Source organism: Vidua chalybeata, chromosome 7 (assembly GCF_026979565.1).
Source record: "Vidua chalybeata isolate OUT-0048 chromosome 7, bVidCha1 merged haplotype, whole genome shotgun sequence".
In the NCBI taxonomy this organism is placed as follows: domain Eukaryota; kingdom Metazoa; phylum Chordata; class Aves; order Passeriformes; family Viduidae; genus Vidua; species Vidua chalybeata.
Window position 1 is genome coordinate 18,567,668 of NC_071536.1, and position 16,015 is coordinate 18,583,682.

General features: G+C 37.9%; 2 long non-coding RNA genes across 2 annotated transcripts in view; both read left to right on the forward strand.

Moving 5' to 3' along the window:
- The window catches only part of LOC128790406 (uncharacterized), a 42,321-nt gene extending 33,195 nt beyond the window's left edge, over positions 1-9,126 (forward strand). Inside the window, exon 4 of the long non-coding RNA XR_008431742.1 lies at positions 9,088-9,126. This is a non-coding gene — a long non-coding RNA (uncharacterized LOC128790406). The remainder of the gene's footprint in view (positions 1-9,087) is intronic.
- A 3,637-nt stretch (positions 9,127-12,763) lies between these two features.
- Positions 12,764-14,844, forward strand: LOC128790407 (uncharacterized). Its single transcript, XR_008431743.1, has 2 exons — positions 12,764-13,067; positions 14,365-14,844. It is a non-coding gene; the product is annotated as an uncharacterized LOC128790407 (long non-coding RNA).
- Positions 14,845-16,015: the final 1,171 nt, after the last annotated feature.

The window sequence follows — 16,015 nt, forward strand, 5'->3', positions numbered from 1 at the left end:
AAATGGCAGGAGACCTGATCTCTCCCCTACTTTTCTGAGTAATTTCATTAATCCAATTTTTCTTTGCACAAATGGTGCACATAGAGAGAATCTTTTTATTCCTATGAATGAAAGCATTTGTATGCAAATGGTACATTCAAATGCAAATTAATGTATTTGCATAAGAAGCACTTGCCCACCTGCCACACAGCCTTGGCTTTTCGACTTTCAGGGCCTGGGTGCTCAGAAGCAGAGAGTGAATAGGAGAATAAGAATGCCAGCAATATTTCAAAAGGTGAATGGTCAGTCACTGTGAACAGCAAGTGGGAAGGATAAAACAATGATGAAAAAACAAGAAAAATGGAAATGTACAAAGAAGATTCTTACAATTGTTCACATAAGTCATGTACACAGACCACCACTACCCAGACTTGAAGCAATGGTAAACTAGAAGCAAGGAAAGAGGAAGTACTATAAGTGAAATCAAGGCTTTTGACAAATTCCTTTGTTTTCCTTTTTATTTATAAGCTATATATATTACACACAAGGATATCTCTGAATCTTCTCTGAAATAATGGAATATTACCACACTGAGACCCTGTTGATGAGACCTGGAGACTCTTAAAATACTAGAAAACAAGTTTTTTGCATTCACATATTTCCATTATTTTTCCTTATACAAATTAAGATTAAGAAATAAAAATCTGGTTGCTTTCTAGACTTCCCTGTGCTCTCAGCATCACTGCTATGCTGACAGCATAGGGCATGAATCTGTTTCACCAGGCCAGTTTGAACTTCTACTAACAAAAGTTTGAAAGTCAGTATTGGAAAGATCTGAGAGTAGTGCATCATGCAGTTTAGGATCTGCATCCTTTAACTCCTTATTACTAGAAGAAGCAAGACTATTCAGATAATTTTTCAACTGTTTCTCATTACGCCTTGTATGAGCCAAGGAATTGCAGCATATATCCCAAAAGTCTACCCCAAAGACAAAACAACACCAAACCCCATTGCCCTGAATGGCTGTTCAGGAGCTGATTGTTGACATATACATGCAGCAGGTGGACTTTCAGTGAAGCATATAAATCCTGTACAGAATACTAAGGGAACAGTTTTTGGGGGGGCAGAGCAGCCTGCCAAAGTATGCCTGCTACGTGACTGAAGCATTGAATCTCACAGGAGCCCTCCTAGACCTAGCTGAAGATTTTGGGGCCATACTGCCCGCAGAGATTTTTTTTTTTCCTTTTTAATTTAAAATGTGTGATTACCCCTTACTTTCTGCCACCTGTTCTGTTTATAAACTTCTGCAGGGCCCCTCTCTCTGCTCTAATTTCCAACAAGCTGTCATGTTACCCTAACCCATGGGGCCACCTCCTCCCCAAGGCATTTAGATGACTCGTATGCATTCATGTATGCAGAGTGGCAGCTGGCCCTAAGGCCAAACAGGAGTGTGACCATCTATCAGTTACTTGATTTTCTTGAAACTCTGAACCCTGCTAAAATAGACAACTCATGCAGAGCTTCACTACTTAGTAGTATTTCTGTAATTTCCTTGATTTTTACAATGGTTTCTGGAAAGCTACCATTCACAAAAAATGTATGGAAAAACTTGGAATGCCATTAAAATTTTCATCATTTCAGACTCAAGACACCCTTACTTCTAGGAATCCCAGGTGCAAATTCAGGGAGTCCCCTCAGAAAAAAATTAGATTTATTCTCTGAAATCACAGTCAGCTAGCTACTACAGAATAGCCATCCTTACCCACACACTCCTCCTCCTCTTTCTTCACTTTCCGTGAATTTGCCAGTCAACAATGCCTGTCTGATGAGTATCACTTAATTTTGTGTTATCAAACACTCACAAATATAATTTCAACTAGTACAAAGCATAGTCTCAGTAAAGGTTGTTTCAGGGTGTTTTTGCAAATCATTGCAAAAGTGCACAAGGTCCTCTTGTCCAGTAATGCTGCAAAAAAAGGAAACAATAGGAACACATTCTAAATTAAAAGCAGATCTATGCCACAAAGGCAATGAATTATTTGAACAGAATTTGCCAATATCTCTTATTATGGAGTTTAAATGTGAGATTTATACTGAAAGAAGAAGAACATCCCAGAAAATAGGTATGATCATGACTTTGTAAGGCTTACTGAATGCTCCTGAAACAGCACAATGAAGGAAGATGTACTGATAATCTGCAAAAAATTAAAATACTCATGCTATTTGAAGAATGAGATGTAAAATTAGATTAACAAATACAGAAGTCTCAGCCTTGATCTTCAGCTGTTTGCAGATGCAAACTTAAAAGCCAGCCAAAACCAGAAATGCTAATTTATTGCTGAATAACCTTATTTAAGTTCTTCATAGTATTTCGGGATGTCTATGTGATACATCCCAACCTGAAGCACAAGGACTCAGAAGCTGAGACCGTGGTCCAAGATGTATGGCACTGAAAATACATAGAGGTTTCTGGTTAGTCGGCAGATTGAAAAACAAACATTGAACCACATGAAATTTCCCTGTCACTAGGGTTTCAAACACTAATTAAGGCAACTGTAAATCTATAAAGAATTTAAGAATTTTTTCATAAAATTTTATGGAAATTGAAAGTGAAATATTATCCTGATTCTGTCTGACCAGATATTCCACATCAGCCACATATAGTCGCTAAACTCCATTGCAGGACCAATTTAAACAATGATTAAATATTAGGTAACAATATAGATAAATTCAATGTAAGATATGTTCCGTAACAGCAATTCATCTTTTTTTTTTTTCTTTTTTTTTTTTTTTTAATGAAACAAAAAAATTTTGAGAGTGTATAATCTTTGTGGGCACTTTATGTGTCCACTTCATGAGTTGGAATAACTGTGCTACCCATTGTAGATGTAGGCAGCAAGGATGAGCTATCACAATAGATACCCAAATAAAATTCTTATGGAGTCCTGTATAAACACAATGACTTTAGTCCTTTTGTTGTATTTTTCTCAGGAAGAAGCAGTTCCTAATGATTTGATTATATTACACAAGCAAGTCTTTCAGAGTGGCATGGAAGAAAGGTTTGCTGCTATCACTCTGACTCTGCTTTTCAATAACATTTTTAATAACAAATGCACTAAACCTTAAGAGAGACATGTTTGCAGGACACTATCAGCTTCCCATTATAGCTGTAAGACATTTCCAACATGTAAGAAGAATCACTCCCAAGTAATGTTTGAAATGAGTTCAGGAGCATTTGGTGGCTGGGCAGCTTTTGGTACATTCTTGGATTTTAGCCCGTTATTTTGAAAATATTCCAGCTGACCCCAGAAGCAGGGACCACTGGGTAGCTGAGTCAAAGTGAGAAGCAAGCAGCAATTCAGGAAGGAGGCTCAGGTGATGAAAGCAGTCCAATTACATTGTATGAACCCATTTCTCACTGAAAAAGTCATAGTTTGACAGAAAGCTTTTAGGGCTTTCTGAGAACCCAGACACCACAATACGGTCAACTGGGGTAAACCACACGTGGTACATTTCTCTCCTCCACTTCTAGCTCTGAACGGGAAATTAAGGGAAAGAACCTCAGCAGATTTACTGGGTGTTTTAGGACTTCTCTTTCCCTGAAATGATCAGTGCAGGATTTCACTCCCCCTAGAAGTGTGTTCACACAGGCCTTCCACCTTCACGCACATTGTGAACTTGAACAGTGCCTTGATTAAATATTTGATTTCTTTCTTCCTTTCCCTGAAACTGATTTAGATCTTGGTGCCTACACCAAGTGCAGCATTAATATATGTCATGCAGCCTGTATAAACCCACGAGATTCTACCATGTCAGCTTTTGTAAAAATCTGGTTTTAAACATCTTATAACCTTAAGTCTTATAACCTCAGCATCTGTTAGAAGCATTGCCTGTTTACTGGCATGTTGCCTTCTGCTCTAAGCAGGGATGAGAGTTTACATGTCCTGTTTTTGTGGCCAGTGCTTATGCTGGCATGATCTGAGCAGCTCCTGCTCAAATCCCAACTACAATATTTTATTAAACCATGCAGTTATCACCATAATCCCATATTAGGGCCTGAGGAACCTAGCACTGATAGTAGGGTGTATTTTCAGTTCAAAGCCTGCAGCCAGAAGATTACTAAATCCCCCAGCTGTGAGAAAATTTTCCCATCCCAGAGTCAAACCAGTGAGAAAATACAAAGGTCCCTCACCCTCCTCTTTAGGATGGAGTCAAGTAATTTATTCCACATTTTCAGACTGGTAAAATTCATTTCCCTCAAACCTTTAAGCCCACTACTGTGAGGTTTTGCATCTTCCTCAGATACTGGATTAAAGATACATCACTTGGGCATTTTACACTCTCTAGGCACTCTCTAAGCACTATAGGAAAGAAAAAAACTTTTCACCCCATTTCAGAGTTTCCAAATTTCTGATGCCTACCACTCCATCCAGTTGGTAATGCTTTGCCTTTGTGTAAGGGCATTACACAGCACTTCTCACCAGAATTTATGACCCTCAATGAATAATTTAATTCATCTACAACTTAGACACTCCAGACGGTTAAAAGAGTAGTCCCACAGACAAGCAATGCTTGCAACAAACCAGCACCAAGTACTGCAAGAGCATAGTAATAAATAGTAATAATAACAGTAACAGTAACAGTAACAGTAACAGTAACAGTAACAGTAACAGTAATAAACAAGGTTGCCATTCCACCCCACAAAAAAAAATTTGCATGTATCAACAGCCTCGCACAAAATGGGAACTAAATGCATGAGTTCATTTCCAAAAATACATGCTTGGAGATATTCAATAAACAGCAGCATCACAACAGGGAACTAGATACACTTCCAGAGGTCCAGTATCTCTTATCACACATACCACTGTGCCAACTTGTAAGTTAAGGGCTTGGAGAAAATGTCATTTCTCTTTGCAGGGGAATAAAGCCTGTATATACAGCACATACAAAGTAAAATTCTAAGACTGTTGAGAACAGAAGGTAATAAAGCAATACCTATCTTCTTTCCAATTCCACAACGTGTTATTATTAATGAGCCAAGAAAATTCTTGCCACTCATTTTCAAATGTTCATTCATGTTCTGCAGTCTGCACCAGATCCTTCAGCTACTTGCAGATTCAAAGACTGCAGGGAGACAGGGTTACTTGTGACTAAAAGCAAAGAAATAATATAGTGCTTTAATCACAAATCATCCCTAACTGGAAGCTATAAATTAATGATCTATACCTATACTACAGCCTTTCTTGAGAAATATTATGGTTTTTTGCCAAATGATAATTTCAGTTCTGTGTAGACTATAAGAGTATCTACAGGTGTTTTAACCATCTATTTGTATATACTTATTGTTAGTTTGACAGAGCATGTTCTACAGCATTAATAAAAGATCTATTGTAGATATAGCTCTTAAGTACCTTACCATTAAGTCATAAGTACCATTTCCATCAGACTTATCAATGGGATTTTTTTATTTTTGTGATTTAATGCACTATGGCTATTCTACGCTATATTTTGCTTCCCCATGTGAAGCTCATAAACAAGAATGGTGATAACCTATGACACCACAGGAAAATGTAAAAGAATATAAATTGGAAATTCATGCCTGTCAAATACTTAGATGCCTCTATTGAGTTTGTTTTGTGGCTGTGCTTCTAGAAATATTTGCTACAATTACATAGCTGGGCAGCTGTATGCATCATATTTTGCTGGTTTGGGAATTGTATTCTATTTTGGACAAGCCAGACAGGCCTTTTGCATAAGTGGCTTTAGTGTCTTTCTTGGTAGACAGCAATAATAGCTAAATGATTAAATGCAGGAGATGGCAAAAATAACAAATCAGTACTAATTATTAATTTTTAGAGTATCATAGAATAATGATGGCACACAGCTTTTGCAAGAGGAAATTATCCAGTTTTGCTATTCAATTCAGATGCCAAGTGCCAAATTTGCCTGTTTGATTGGGCTGGCACTCTTTCCTCAGAGACTAGAAAAAGCTTCCATTAGCTTTCATTGGCCTAAATCAAAAACATCTGTTTAAAGTACAAAACATTCATTGGTTGAGATCAACAGTCAGAAACCTGCACAAGGGCAGAATCTTTCCCCTAAGGTAGGTGATAAGTCAGTCATATGCCATCATTACTCTGCATGTCAACTGATGCATATATTTCATTGAATTCCTAACTCAGCTCAAGCCTGTGTCTTTCTTTGAGCTCTCTTAATGATATTCTAAAATTAAAATTCAGCATCTTATATGTTTCTGTCTTTCTTCAAACTGGTGCTTCGTTAGTCTTCACAACAGCACACAAATGCATTAGAAGATTCAGAAAGCTAAGGAAAAAAACCCAAACTCTTTCAGTCATTCAGAATAGCTGAAATACAGTGCAAACAAACTTAAATGTTAATTTTTTTCCATCTCATGCTCTTCTCTTATAGATACAGACACTTGGTTTAGAGCGTTCTATGAAATCAATTCTAGCTGCTACAGACTTATCAGGCCCACATTATTGCTGGTTTTGAGGAAAAAAACAAGGCCCTATCTACAGGTTTTAGCTATACCCCACTGAAAATAAGCACAAAATAGAGGATTATACAGCATGTAGCTCTGAAGTGTCCGTGTTAGGGTATGTTTGTCTGGCTGTGCTAATTGCACCCAAACCCCCATGCCCACACTCCTACTGGCACTGCTCCATCTCCACATTTACTATAGCTCTGCTTCCTTCCTTCTAATAGCTTCTGGCATGTTCTCCAATCCCAGTATTTCTAATCCTGACACTCCTTTGCCAAATTGTGGAAGCAGATTGGGGAAAAGGAAAACCAAAACAAAGCAGCCATCATCTTCAGCTGAAACTCACCCGCGTGCGTGGCTGCCTTCCAACATGTCTGCCAATGCCTGGCTGTTACGGGAGCTACTGCAGGAGTTGGGAAATCGAGGGGAAGGAGCAAAAATACACAACAGGCACAGAAATTAATGTTACTGGCTTTAAAGGCAACAGCCATCTGTTTGCCTTGCTGCCTGGCAGCATCAGGAGCTCCCTGCAGTGAGGATGGAGATTTGGCAGGCTTCCGTAACCCTGTTGAGCTTTTACTGTTCCTACCAGCATCCCCTGCTGCTTCTCTCCACCTCAGACCAATTATACTTAGACTTTTTATTGCAGCAGCAGTAAAACTGCTTACACAGTTTTACTGTGTAAACACAACCTTATACTTATGGGCACTTTAATCACCAACACCCATCCAAACCAGCAAAGTTCAACTACTGCTTAAGCATGTAATTTCTAAATTGGGAATCAATATGATTTTGCAGCCATATTGAATCCAAATCATAGAAAAACTGGTTTTAAAATGTAGCTGAGGCAGAGTTTACACCCAAGAAAAAAAAAATTGGTTTAGTTTTGTGATGGTACAATCTTACCTATATTACCAAGATGTCAAGAAAATTGTGTTATATTTTCCTTCTGTGGCTGCCATTTGAGTTTTTATTTGCATAATGCTGCTTTCCCAGGCAGAAGGTTGCCAGGAAAACAGAGCATGAAACCTGCCACAGAAATGCAACAAAGAGAATTTGGAGGCTTTGTTTCTTTCAGTAGATCTAAACTGATTTCAGTGTATTTCATTGCCATAAAAATGAAAATAGACATTTTCTCAGTGTATAAGGTTATTATTAATATTTTTTTTCATTGTGTGCCAACTTTAAGCAAAACCAGCAAGTACTAGAAAAAATATAGCAAGTAAAAGAATGTAAGAATATACATTAGTAAAAGAACCAGCTATCCACAACCACAATCTTCCCTTGAAGTAGCAGATTTTTAGTACAGTTCTTCAGGGCTGTTTCGGTTCTCAGTTATCACAGTTTTAATATAACTTACAATCACTTCCTAGAGACTTAGTTCTCCAGATTTTACAAAGCGTTATCTGCTTTAGGAAAAACCAGAGTGCTGCATACAGTAATCTGTCCTGCAAGAGCAAGAGCAGCTGGTGTAGCTTACATAAAGTGGCAAATAGCCCAATGCAATAAAATGTAAGCATGTTCATAGCAAGAACAACTATTGGCATAGAACAGATGCCAAAATGTTTTTCTATTTGGATCACAAATAAAATTATCTGTTTACCTGCTGTCATAATGGAGATAAAACAACAGGATACAATTTCCTTAAATTTGGGCAAAATTTAGATTTTCTTTTTTTTTTTTTTTTTTTTTTTTTATTTTATTCACATAAATTTAGTGCTCCCAGTTGCAAGATCTGAGTTATTACATAGATCTCAGCAAGTCAAAATCCAATTGGTTAGTTTATCTATCACCTTTTCACCTGAATTGTGGTTTTGAGTGAAGGGTTGTTTGCTTTTCGGGGAGTGGGTTTTCTATTCTGCTCTGAGGGTTTTCTTAAATAAAAGCAGAACATGGGATCAGTGGGGTTTTTTTGTTTTTTTTAAAGGAAGGAGATTGTCCATTCGAGCATTGAGTACCTGTTTCAGACAATTTATTCTTTTTCTGCTAGTTGTGCTGCAATAGCTTTAACCACCAGGTGTACTTGAATCACAGATTACTAAATGCTCTGCCCTTGTGCTACCAGAAGCACATTGGAAGAAGGCTGGAATTAGGCTGCATCCCAGCTGCAAACACACAGTAGTTGACAGTACATCCCCTGTGAGAGGGATGAGGGGCAAGACCTGCTTAAGACAACTGAAGCTACTGAAATACAGACTAAAAATAGTAGCAACGATCTCCACCACATTGGGACCTACTCTGTTCATGGACTGAGCAATTTAATCACTGACTGCAGAGGGTGCAGTTTGATGTGCTCTTTTCCATACACCTCCATAAGAAAGGTGATCTTACAGTGGTACACTCTAGGTGCCATTATAGGAGTTCAGTAGTGCCTCCTGTTATTAAGGCATTTACAAATCCCCTCTAGGGCTGTATTCTCTCTTTTTTACTCTTGTTAAAGAATTGTTTGCTCAGTTTGGTTCTGCAAGAGTATCAGGTTTCCATTTTCTACTCAAAGTGCCTTGTCAGAAATGCTTAGTGTTTCAAACAATTAGTCCCTTATATGTCTTTGTTTCCTTGTCATTGAAAGCAATGTGAACTATGGGTCCACAAATTCTGTTTTACAGTTAACTCTGTCTATAAGCCACTGATATTTGCTGAGGAGTGAAATCCCTCCATGGATCAATATTAACAGGTATGATATAAAAGGAGGAGTTAAAGAAAGCAAAGTGGTTGCTTTGGTTAAATTTCTGCATCTTTTCATGGACAAAATTGTATTGATATAAAGCTTAACATCATGCCTTTTGCATAGTGGCAGCAGCAGCAGCATGGCCTAACTATATGTGACAGCCACAATGACTCATTGCGCAGTATGTTTAATGATCTGTGTTTAATGAGAGCTGAGACACTTCCTGGACACTGTCCATAACAGTCCTTCTCTGAGGCTATAGTCAAACACTTAACCTGAGAAGAAATTCTAGAGGAAGTATTTTCTTTTTGCTGTGACTAGGAGCTCACCCAATGTGAATGAATGTTGGAATGACCCTGTGAAAAATATAAAATAAAAGCACAGCAAATGGAGACACCTTTTCCTTCTGAGAGTGGATTAACCCAGCTTCCTAGTTATTATAGTTTTAACATTGCTATCAATAAGGCCTTATTTCTTTTAAGGTCATATACCTTCGATGAATAAATTCCCATTTCACTGTCACAAGTGAGTAGGATTTGGGATGTAATGTTTACCTCTTCCCATCTTCCTTCTAAACTTCCTAGTCAAAAACGTTCTAATCATAAGAAATCTACAAGAACCTATGAGTGAACTGAAACCCACCAAAAAAAGGAACACATCAGTCTTACTCTTGGTATCTCCAGAGTGCCACCAAGTCATTGGGAAGTGAATAGTACTTATAAAAAGAAACTCTGCAGAGGACACAGTTGGGGTTTTTTTAAATTATCCCACAGGTGTGAGTTCCAACATGTTTGGGCCTCTTTCAGCTGTACATTGAACACCTGCAAAGCACATCAGAGTCCATCAGAGCCCATGGAGAGAAAGTCATACTTTGCACTTTGTGAACAAAAAAAAAAAAAAAAAAAAAGAAGGAACAATTTAGAATGAACACTGTGGTCTAGATTGTGCTTTAGAGGCTTAGCCTTTTCTGAGTTGACAGAAAGAATGAGTTGTTCCACTGGCATTTTGCCATTTTAGCATAGATGCCTCCTGGGGCCTAAAAAGCATTTCCTGGAGCAGCAGCTACCTGCTGGGTTCAGTGGGTGCACCTTGAACATGGCATTTACTAGCAGAACTAGCACATCATGCTGCAAAGGAATGGGGCTTGGGACTTTTTACCTGTCACCTTCAACAAGCTCAGAGCTTTTCATGTTTCCCTTTTCCTGCCTCCTATCGCATGGTCCTGTGTAAATTTGACCTTGCTTAGGAAGATTATCACTCCCAGCAGAGACTCTGGGAAGGAAACATTCCTTGAGCTCTCTCTCTATCCTGAAACATTAGAACTACTAGTAGAGCTCCCAGCTGCTATTATAGTTTTCATAATATAAACACCTGCTTGTGCAGTAATGACACAACCAAAGTAATAGACTTTTGTCCACTATACATCTAGAAATTACTTTTCAGCTCTATGGAACCAGGCCAATTGCAAACAGGTAAGCTATAGCTAAGAGAAAGGATAATCCTATTCTGGTCTGGCAGTCATGCAGACCTCTGGATGCATATATGTTTTTAAATGGTCACCTTAGCTCTGCATTGAATTTGGTTTGAAGCCAATAGCTCATTGCCCTAAGAAACTGCATTCCTTATGGGTTAATATTTCACCTGACAGGAATCCTTTCTGGCCAGAGATCAACTATGCAAACAGGTTTGTATCTCATTGTTTCCAGGAACAAGAGTTTTTCAAACCCTTCTCAAACACAGCTGAATCAAAATATATACTCCTCACTTCTCTTCCTTCTATTTAAATCTGTAACTCCAGGTCTGCCCTGTTCTCTAAGAATAGCATGCTTCTTTATATTAGTTCTATATTATTTAAATTGGATACCACAAAACCATGGTTTTGGAGCTCACACATAAAAAGCCACTAAAATTATTTAGCCTCGAAAGGACTTTCAGTACAAATCATCCCTCTCTTTTCCATTTGGGACCCTCTGGGCTCAATGGCTCCAAATTCTTGTCAGGAAATGTGTCTTCCTGCTATATCTACTATCATTATCTCCTCTGAGTAACATACAAGACAAAGATAACATACAAGAGAGATACCACATTATCTAATCTTCTGTTCCTGTCCTACAACAGGTTGGTCACTAACAAAGAGCTCGACCCTACTGTTAAAAGCTGCTTACATCAGTCCTTGCTCCTTAGGTCTTACCTTACATATGGTGGGCAGTGGAACAGTTTGGATTTTATGCTCCTACTTTCATGTGTTACCTTTGTCTCCCTGGAGTCTACTACAAGGAAGTGCACCAAAAATTTGGGAATTATGCTGGAAACAGCAAGACTGGGGGAAAAAACCACAACTGAGTCAGAAAACTTAGTAGGTGATTTGGGTAAAGAAAATGTATACAAAAATTAATCAATAACAGGGAAATTATAAACTGTATATTGACAATGGAGTTTGCTTTTAATAATTTTATAAAATGCTTGCTTCTTTTTGAGTGTTTTGAGTCTCCCAACATCAAATCTTCACTGGAACAAGACTGCTTCAACATCTTTCCAGGCAAAATATACTTCACTTACAAAAATCCCAGTCCAACTCTTTATGCAGTTTTGAGATACTGTTGTTCTTCAGCTTCCAAAACATGCATCAGCCATTACCCAGCAGCAGCTTCACTCAAAAGCTAGAATGAAACAGAATCACTTACAAACACATTGATCATAAATACTACTACAATAATAGATCAGAAAACCTTTCACACGCTATTTATAGAACGAATCTCAGAACACCTCTTCAAAGAACATCTAATTACCTGTCTGCTGCAATAAATCAGTGATGGAATTAAGAAAGGAGTCCTGAATCCTTACCCTCATAACTACAGGCAGGAGCTCCCCGTGCACAGTCTATCAGTGAAATCAGTGCAAGTTGCACCTTCTACCCACCTCAAAGGCAAGCAGGTGATAACTCAGAACATGCTGCTTATGGCCTGCTGTACCCCAATTTCCTGAGGAAGTCACAGCCTTCCATAGTATGATATGCATCAATCACATTATAAAAACCAGCCTCTTAGCCCTATAGCAAGGGCATGTCAGTTATGTTACAGGAATTTGAAAGTATTCTAGGTCTCAACAAGACTGTTAGCATGTCCTATCCTGTGCTTGGACCCACCACATGACAGAGAATGTCTGAAATTTCATCAAATTCCAGGTATATCTCATCTCATCTCATTTCATGATGAGAAGCTATGTCTCATGATCTTCACATGCCTCTGTAGGAAGCTCTGTGGCTTGTTCTACCTGAAATGTTGGGCATCATTAAGGCTGTAGGGACAAATGTCCTCATCTAGTCTCAATGTCAGGGAACAGAATACTAGAGTGGTTTAATTCCTGCTTCAGTTTCAACATTTGTGCTTGCATCAGAGTGCACCTTTCCTGAAATATCCATTCCTGATTTGATAATTTCTAATAGTGATGATCACTGGGAATACTGGTAGCCACAGCCTTTGGTTACCAGCTTGTTAATCACTGTAGCCTTTAAAAACTTACCTTTAATTTCTGCCCTAGCTACAATTTCTTATTTTGTATTGCAGCAGTTGGCTGAATATCCATTTTCTAAAATTTATGTGTCTTCTGTAATTTTTCCAATAGATTGTGATCAAACTAGCTATTTGCCTCATCTTTTAAGAGCCAAACAAAATGAACTTCATTAAAGCTTTGCTATTGTTTTTCAGCCCTTAAGTCACTCTCGTAATTTTTTACTTGAAAAGTACTCAAATACTTCTTATCTGTACAACCTCCAGTATAGCCAGTTTTCTAGGTCTTTTGATTGCAAAGTGAATGGAGGAAGAGTATTGGAGAAAACCTGAGCATCTGGAAAAGCCTGATAATGACCAACAGCAGGTGTATTGCTGCTGCTAGGGCTCAGAGCAGGATGGAGGAGAGGTAAGAGGGGAAAGCCATTCTATCCCTTTATCTTTTTTCCCTTTCCAGTACCTTTATGCTCTCCTTACAATGACATGCTAAAATTATCATTGGATCTGTTGTAGTCCATATGATGTTTGTCCTTTTGTTATTCTACTTTGTTATTCAAGTTGCCTTAAATCAAAAATATGAATGAAAATCTATGCTTGTTATATTGATATTATGACAGGCATTTGTAACCTTATCTAATGTTAATTTGACAAAGCCTGGAGAGGAAGGGTTTAAGGGAGGTTGTTTTTTCAAGTAGACAACTCTTTTCATTATGAAGCACACACTGATTAGTTCTGTTTATTGCCTTTCTCTGCCCAGGTCTTTTCTACTCTTCTACCAAATCTGTTCTACCTTTCCATCTGAACTCACTAATTTAAAGTGTATGCATGGATGTAAATAAGGTGTCAATGTTATCAATCTTCATTCTGCAATACCAGGTCTCCATGTATGAGCTTAAATTTCAGAAGCTGTAATTTCCCCCATCACAAGATTCTTGCAGACTAATCCTTCATATTATTACTTGATTTTTCTGTCAATAAACATTGTGTCAACATAATGTTTAGCATCCTAGAACATCAGAAAAAAAAGGAGGGGGGGAAATTGTCCAAACTCCCAAAACAATTCTGTCAACTTCCACATTATCACACAGGACCACAATACAAGGAAGCTGAGATGAATCTCTAGATCAATGCCTGCCCTCTAGGTTAAGGTTTTTTCTCACTAGGTATAGAGCAATCCTGGCTGAGTGTTTCTATGGATAGCAGAGCTTCAGGGTGAAGGAAACCCACTGTATATCTCACTTGCCAAACTGAAAGTGCCTTTGTAGTTGTGTGGCCTTCCTGTTAGCATGTAAGCTAGACATAAATATTATGATAATATTTATTTTTTCACTCAGAAGATATAGATTAGCTAGAACTCTTAATTTTGAGAAAGTCTGCTTAAGGAACTCTGTCTAACCTAACATGTTCAAACCCAAGTTTTTAATCCTGTCAAAACTTACATAGATCTGTATAACACATGGAAGTAAGAAAAAAAACTGGCTAAAGATTTCAGGAGAAAAAAACTCGCAAAATCAGAATATATCAGCCATAAAAACAGAATTTCTGTATTAGGTTTTTTATATATAAAACTCTGAAATTGAAAACTGCATTGATAGTGATTATATGTATAGTGTGTAGCTTCCAGGACAATGGGCTGAACGATTTCCTCCCTTGTTTATTTAATAAGAATACTTATCTTCTTTCTTTTTTTTTTTTTTTTTTCCTAGTGACGCAGGTGTTGGGTTAATCTTTTAACTCCTGCAGAGGACATGAGAGCAGTACAGAAAAGGAATTGGTGGCTGGACATCATTCACCCATTACTATATGTCATTCTTCAATTCTTGCGATGTAATGGCAGAACATCCATTAAAGTTAGAGATATTTTTGCAGACAAAGACCAAAGGAAGATCATTTACAATTCAGCTCTTAATTTGTTCCTTCTAATTATGAGGGGGAAAAGGTCCTCACAATTATCCTACTTTCTTGAGTAACAAGGAAAAAGTGCCAACAGACCTCAACATATATGGGGAACTCCTGCCTGTGTGTGTAAGTTAAAGGTTTATAACATGATCCAAAGTCAAATGGAACTACTTACTTATGTTCATTTCAATCAATTTGGAACCAAGACTTAACTCAAAAGAATTCTAAATAATTAGGATAACATTAGCTGCTACTTCTTTTTCTGACAATAAACATCATGACCAGTACTGTCTTGTGAAAAGTGTTCAGTCTCTTAAAAAATAACATCACATTTATTCAAAACAAGGCGAAATGAGGGATAAGGCCTTGTACTAGAGGGGAAAGCTTAGGCAAAGGTGCATTTTCTGTTCTGTATAAAATATGCTCCCACGGCAATTAGTGCCCAAAGTGAGTGTAGTTGTAATAATATTTAAGATAAAAGTCCCTCAAGACAGAAAATATAAATGGACAATGACCAGACTGAATAAAGATGTTTAGTTATTTAAAGTGTGCTATACAAGTCCATAAGCTAGAACACCTTCATTTTACAATCATCATCATCATCATCACAAAATATATGTAAATTAACACAAACCACTCTGGGTCGTGGCTATGTTGATGCACACTCAAGGACTTCCAAGCAAGCCACAGTGCTCCTGTTGAGTGGCAGCTGGAGTGCACAAACAGGCCTGGCTCAGTGCAGAATTCGTTAAAGAGGTGCTACTCCACCTCAGAACCATTTCTGAAATTCTTGCATTCTGTTTCACTCAGCGTGGAGCAAGCCCAAACCCTTTCACATGTTCTCATTATAAGCAATCTTTTCCACATTTGTTCAAACAAAAGACAGAGGTTTAAGATTCATAAAAGGGTGTCAGGAGTGGAGGAATGGTTCCATAATTCCATAATTATTTTAACATTTTACCAGTCTTTGAATTCCTGCAAATAAATTGGGCTACAGGAATAATTGTAGGAAACAGCAATTCATTATAAGCTAGATGCCTTCTGAGGTGCTTGTATATAGAGAGGGTATTTGAATAAAACTCTTTGGGTTTTATTAATTCTAGTGTTTTTAGCCACATCTGCACAAAGTGCTCTAGCTGAAAACAAATGCAAATGAGCAGAGAGAAAACATGTGTAATGTGAGTGCTGAGGTTTATGCCGTACCTCACACATACCAAACAAGCAAGTCTACCCACTTTCTGTTTGCTGTTTACCCTTATGCAGTATGTACTCTGCAACTGCCCTAACATGTATTGGCATGTCTGAGAAAGACAAAGAAGATTCTTTGCTTCAGTCCATGTGTACCATACACTAGACCCATGCAAAGCAAAGCAATAATTGAGACTTCTGATTTGGTTATATTCTCCTGACCTGATTGTGCTTCTGCTCCTTTTCTACTTGTTTTACAACAGGAAAAAG